This window comes from Mastigoproctus giganteus, chromosome 2 (assembly GCF_048544385.1).
Source record: "Mastigoproctus giganteus isolate SK-2022 chromosome 2, ASM4854438v1, whole genome shotgun sequence".
Classification (NCBI taxonomy): Eukaryota; Metazoa; Arthropoda; class Arachnida; order Uropygi; family Thelyphonidae; genus Mastigoproctus; species Mastigoproctus giganteus.
Genome location: NC_143576.1, coordinates 37,983,308 through 37,989,608, shown reverse-complemented (window position 1 = coordinate 37,989,608; position 6,301 = coordinate 37,983,308). Strand labels below are relative to the sequence as shown.

At 34.6% G+C, this 6,301-nt stretch overlaps 1 protein-coding gene across 1 annotated transcript in view; it reads left to right on the top strand.

Annotated features, from left to right (window-relative positions):
- The first annotated feature begins 2,420 nt into the window (after nt 1–2,420).
- Nucleotides 2,421–6,301, top strand: part of LOC150089271 (spatacsin-like) — a 542,060-nt gene continuing 538,179 nt past the window's right edge. Inside the window, exon 1 of the mRNA XM_090389930.1 lies at nt 2,421–2,576. The gene's annotated coding sequence lies outside the window, so the exon portion shown is untranslated. The remainder of the gene's footprint in view (nt 2,577–6,301) is intronic.

Here is a 6,301-nt window from a genome sequence, read left to right as displayed (position 1 = left end):
TTTAAAATCGAGAAAGGAGTTCGACAAGAAGACACAATATTTCTGAAGCTGTTTACTGCTGCCCTTGAGGAAGCTTTTAGAAGATTAGACTGGTCGCAGAAAGGATTCAATATGAATGGAGAGTACCTAAACCATCTACGATTTGCAGATGACATTGTGATCATAAGCCACAATCCCAAAGAATTAGAGGAAAATCTTAATCAGTTATGCACAGTTAGTAAGGATTTTGGACTAAAGATGAATATGGCAAAAACAAAAGTGGTGAACAAAAAAAAAAAAAAAAAAAGTATGCTATAGAAAGGGACGTAATGATTAAAGGAGCAGTAATTGAAAAGGTGGAGTCATATACTCATCTGGGACAAGTTATTATCTGTAATAATGATAAATGGCTGGAAGTCAAGAGAAGAACAAATTTTTGGATAGCATTCAGGAAATATAGTCACATACTGAAGAGCAATATCCCAGTTTGTCTGAAACGTAAAATAATGAACCAATGTATACTCCCCACCATGACTTATGGAAGTGAAACTTTGGCACTCACAAAAAGAATGGAAGAGAAGCTGAGAACTACACAGCGAAGAATGGAATGAATTATATTGGGAATCAGACTGTTAGATAAGAAGAGAAATACATGGATTAGGCAGCAAACTCAAGTAAAGGACATTCTTATCAAAACTAAAGAACTAAAATGGCCTTGGGCAGGACACATAGCTTGAAGGCATGATGACAGATGGACTAAGAAAATAACAGAATGGTACCCAAGAGGAGCTAGAAGAAAACCTAGAAGACAATGGTGGAGATGGACAGATGAAATTCATGAGTTTGTGGGTAGTAAATGGATGGCCATTGCACAAAACAGAAGGAACTGGAAAGTTGCTGGAGAGGCCTTCATCCTGCAGTGGATTGAAAATGGCTGATGATGTTGATGATTTTATAAATGAAAAGAAAAGAACTCAATGATTTTTTTTATTTCTGTTAGTTCAGTGGTAATCATTACAAAAAATCAAATGCAATTAGATAAAATGCAGTTAAAATTTTTTGATTTAAATCAAAAAATTTTATAAATCTCGAATTTTGAACTTATGTAATAGATAGTACTGCTGTTTGACATTTAGTATAGCATGATTATTTATTCCATAAATTGTTTCTGTAATATTCGACATTTGTGTTTAATTCTATTATTAAGTAATTCAGAAGCCATAAATTCCTTAGGAATTTAGTGTTAATTATTCTATATGGAACAGGAAAAGATCAATAAAAAATTTACAGTTGAAATAAAAATGTTTTTAACCAGAATACATACTAACCTTGCCAGGACAACAGTGTGAAATCTGGGACTCTCCTAGCTAAACTGGGACGTATGGTCACCCTACCTAGAGGTAATTGTACAGTCTGACATAAAGTTCTCTGGGCAATAAGACAGGCTGCTATGACAGCTCATGGGATTCTGTCAGTGATATGCCGGAATTTTATCGACAAGGAGGTGATTATTCCCATTGTATAAAACAATGTTTAAGCCACATCCTGAGGGTATGAAGTCTCGTTTAAAAAGAAGGAAGTGAATCTGTGGATCAAATATCTGTGGTACAAGGTGTAGGACATAGAAAAGAGCAACAAGCATGGTGCAAAAAGAGTTAAGGATACATAATAAATTAGTTAAGGATACATAATAAATGTCCACTGGTGAACACATTAATCCTTAGCTAATTTTATAAATTGGTGATGTAAAAAAATCCTGTGAATTCACGTAGGTTGTGATTTTGATTTTGTTCTTGTGATTTTTTAAATGTTGACTTTGTTGAAAATTTCCTTCTCTCTTGAGATTTTGCTAACATTTTTGAAAAAGTAATGTGTCACTATGGTAGTGACCAAATAAATTAACAGCCCTGACATAGGGCTGTTAATTTATTTGGTCACTACCATGGTGACACATTACTTTTTCAAAAATGTTGCAGGACCAGGGCATGTGTGCAGTAGCACATGCTCTTTCAGTGGACCCAGGTTCAAAAAGGTTCAAACTCGTGACTGCTAAATACATTTAACATTTGTGTTGATTGATTTATTGTAAACTCCACTGACCTGGTGGTCATGCCGGCATGTATAGTTCTTGTTTATACGGCATATAAACAAGAACAGTATAGAATATACCTGCTGACACCAGAACTCCTGGTGTCAGCAGGTATATTCAATCATTTGTGTTTATGTACCAGATATTAAAATATTGTTTTTGATATTTTGTGTAGTTCTAGTGTCTTTTCTTTATTTTCTTATATGTTTCAGAATTTTATATATTATTTTTAATAATATATATTGTATATTATTATAGAATGTATATATTTTTTTTCCAGGTTTAAATGAAGATACCTTAATTAATATACTGTCCATCTCAGTAAAGGAATTAATTTTAATTATAGACAAGATGTTAGTAATTTCATTGTTTTTGCCTTTGGTAAAATATCCTTGTGATCCAGTTGTTACTTTGTCCTGTTATGTTAGTGATGATGAACTCCCTGTGCAGGACATACAGTTGATAGGTGGCTATATTTTTGCATTAAACAATACAGGAAAGAAACTCTGTATCCTTTCACCTTTATTTTAATAATTACTTGTATGCTTGTTTACTGTTAAAGTGAATATTAAAGGTCAGGGAATGTATACTTTCATTAGTGAATTCAGAATTTACTATTTTCAGCTTCTCACTTATATAGAAGAAGTGAAATAGGCAAATGTATACATCAATTGAATTTCATCAGTTAAAGCTTGGATTAATGTTTTTTGTTGTGTATGTCAATTTCTTGATTTGTAGAAAATGGAAGGTTCCTTGGAAACATCACGACAAATCTTGCCATTGCTGTCATGCATTCAGTGATTAATGGACAGTTAAACTTTTTTTTTTGCCGCTCATTTGGATTGTTATTAAACCTACTTGACAGGTCTAATCAAACTTCATATGATCAAGTACAAGAGTGAACTTCAGTATTTATTTTGTATATCCTACTTGTGTGATGCAATTAGAACTTCAATATATCAGAATAGGTGATCTTCTGGTGATCCTTTGTTTAATAGGATGTGTTTTTTTCAATTAAAAGCTCAATGTGCAGTGGAAGCTCTTTTAATGTGGTGTTAAATGGGCATTGCCTGATAGCTGTTTAGCATAGGCTGCTTGTGAACCCCCCATGCAATCTTGACAGGTCTGTGGCTCTTGGTTGTCAGTCATATAAAGAGCAAAGAAAACGTGTCATAAACTTATTAACTTGACTCTGAACCGTTCGTCATATATCCTGGATAGTGTTATGTGTGAACTTGCCAATCATGGCCAAACAGTTCATCCAGCTCAAACTTTCTCTTATTCCCTATGGTTTTTATAGCCAATTCTAGTAGTAGGCATTGTAGATCCTGTACATCCCCCACCCAAACTTTATATAATCAAAGTTTCTATATGACGAATTGGGACAATTTTAGGTTGAAACAAATTTACCATTGCTTTTAGCTACCATAATAGTTCTGTGTGTTTCCTCTTTTAAGTTTCCCACCAAAAATCTTATAATGCCACAATAGTATTAAAATGGTCAAATGATGTACTTTTTAATCACTCACCATATTCTATTTTCTCCTTCAACGTTACCAAACTTTCTGTTCACTGCCTTGGAAGGTAATTTATTCCATTAACATATAGTACACTTCCTGAAGATAAACCTCATGAGAAATCAAATTTTTCTCTTACACTCCAAGATTTCCTATTTGTGTTGCTTCTGATTCTTGTTGCATCTCCCAGTGAGAATTTTTTATACCTCATATCTTTTATAAGTGAACCGTGACTCGAAAAGATTGCAGTCTTGTCCCTGCAAGGTGCGTTATTCTCACATTTAGCTTTCTTCTTAATTTGCCAACATCAGTGAAAGTAGGTTATCTTCATTGCTGTCTGATCACATATCTCAAACTCCATCAGGTTCTACAAGTGCCAGAAACACAGCCATTCCCAAACTGAATGAATGTTGCAGTGAAGCATTATGTGCTATTTATGGATATAAGAAAACAGCCAAATTGACTACACCACAACATCCCTTGACTGTCCAAATATCAAGGAAAGCAATGTGGCTTCCATGAGAACATGTAAACTATGGAGGCAAGGGGAAAAAAATCCAGAAATACAAAGTAGAAAAGTGGTCATGTACTCAGAGGCAAGAAAACAGATAATCCGAATAGTGTCAAAGCTGTACACGAATATATAAATTAACATCTGTATCAATACTTTACCAATAAGTAAACTATGAGCAGACACAATTTGGCCTCAGTAGCCCTTGTGTCAGTAAGCTCAATACCACCACCACCAACAACAATAACCAATTAAAGCACCACCACCAACAACAATAACCAATTAAAGTGTTGATATGCAACAGCTGCTGAACATTTATAGTTGGTTGGTGTTTGAACAAAGGTATCCTTTCCTCTAGACACTTCCATTGCTAATAGGCATATTTCTTGCTTTCCAGTTCCAAACAGTGCAAAACACAACAAACGTCTGAACAAGCCAGTAACACCCCTATCAACGTTCCTATGGATTCCCCCCCCCCTTCCAAAGATGTTAAATTGGAAGTGCCAGAAACTACCAAACTACAGTATTCCAGATCAGTGGAATGGATATAGATGAACCAAATGAGCCAAATAATGAAGTTTAAAGCTTCTTTGGATGATGACATGGAGATTCTGCTTGCTTTTCTATAAAACAATCTACTTCTTCAGATCCAACATCCACTCTTAAAACGAAATAGTAGAAAGAATCCCTCAATGGAATTGTAGAGGCTTTTGTGGTGCATCTAATGACTTAAATGATCTTATCAGTCAGTTATGCTCCAGCAGGCTTTCTACCTATTTAAATTCACATCCCTCCTGTCATAAAAATTATACAATCTTTAGATTAGACAGAAACACTGAATTGTTAATCTGAAGAAGATTGTTGGTTCTTCTTAGAAAGAATATTCCATCCAAACACATTCCTTTCAAAACTTGTCTAGTAGTGTAATTGGTATCTTTCTTACAATAGCTTCTATATATCTCCTCATAATTTTTTGTGCTGTCCAAAAGATTTTGAAACTAATAGATCAGCTGCCATACCCCCTTCTGCTTACTCAGGGATTTCATTGCTTGTCATCTGCTATGGGGCTGCCCTACTATTGACCAGAGAGGCAATTTAGAATTCCTTTTTTATACGTACATGATGTTACCAACTATATTACCACTCAGATTTTAGAAGTTGCTGCTATAATACAGTGTCTTTAATAGGAAAACATAAACACAATAATCCTTGGTGGAATCAGGAATGCATGCTAAACAGGGAAAAAAAAAAAAAATAGAGCATGGAACAAGTTTCACCAACATCCTATGACTAGCAATCTCATTAACTATAAAGGACTTAAAGCCAAAGCCTGGCAGATATGAAGAAAAGTGAAGAGTCTCCTGGATCAGTTTTGTTTCATTGATTAACTAGGATACATACACAAGGCTTATATAGAGAAAAATCAAATACTCAGTGACAGTTATGTGCAGTCTTCGACTTCGATACTAAACTGGGAAGTACAGGAGTTCCTCCCCCCCCCATTAGAAATAGTGAATGCTTTAGCCAAATCAGTATGTCAGCCATATCTGTTTACAATTCAATCTTTGAACATATTAAAGCATGTACAGAATAACACAAAATGAATTTCGCTACTATGGTACTGCTTGCACATAACTAGCCATTTACATATAGAACTCCAAGAATCTCTGAATCATTGAATAGTGCCGCTGGACCAGATGATGTCTACTGCATAATGTTAAAAAAGCTAAACATCAGTGAAAAAAATTCATTGTTAAAATTTGATAATTAATATTTTTAGAAAATTCTTATCCCCGACCCTGGCGTCATTCCACTGTCCTAGCCTTTCTGAAGCCAGAAAGGACCATTCCTTGTACATAATTACAGTCTGTTTCACTTACCAGCTGTTTAGGCAAAGGTTAACAGTTCCTGCAAACTGAATAGAGAGGTAAAACTGGAAAAAAATGCATTGAGAACCATTTTTTTTTGGAAAAATGGGGAAAAATGGTTCACAGGCATTGCACCTGGTTCCTGGAAACTTAAAATTTATTAAACTGTAATTAATATAGGTTTCAGAAGGATTAGTCCACTTCAGACATGATGATTAGTGTAGAAGCAAATGTCTGCAATACTTTCATAAAGAGACAACATCTGATAATGGTCAACCTCAATATCAAAAAAGCTTTTGATACCCCATGTTGTGCCTTCAAGATTTATGTTATTTTG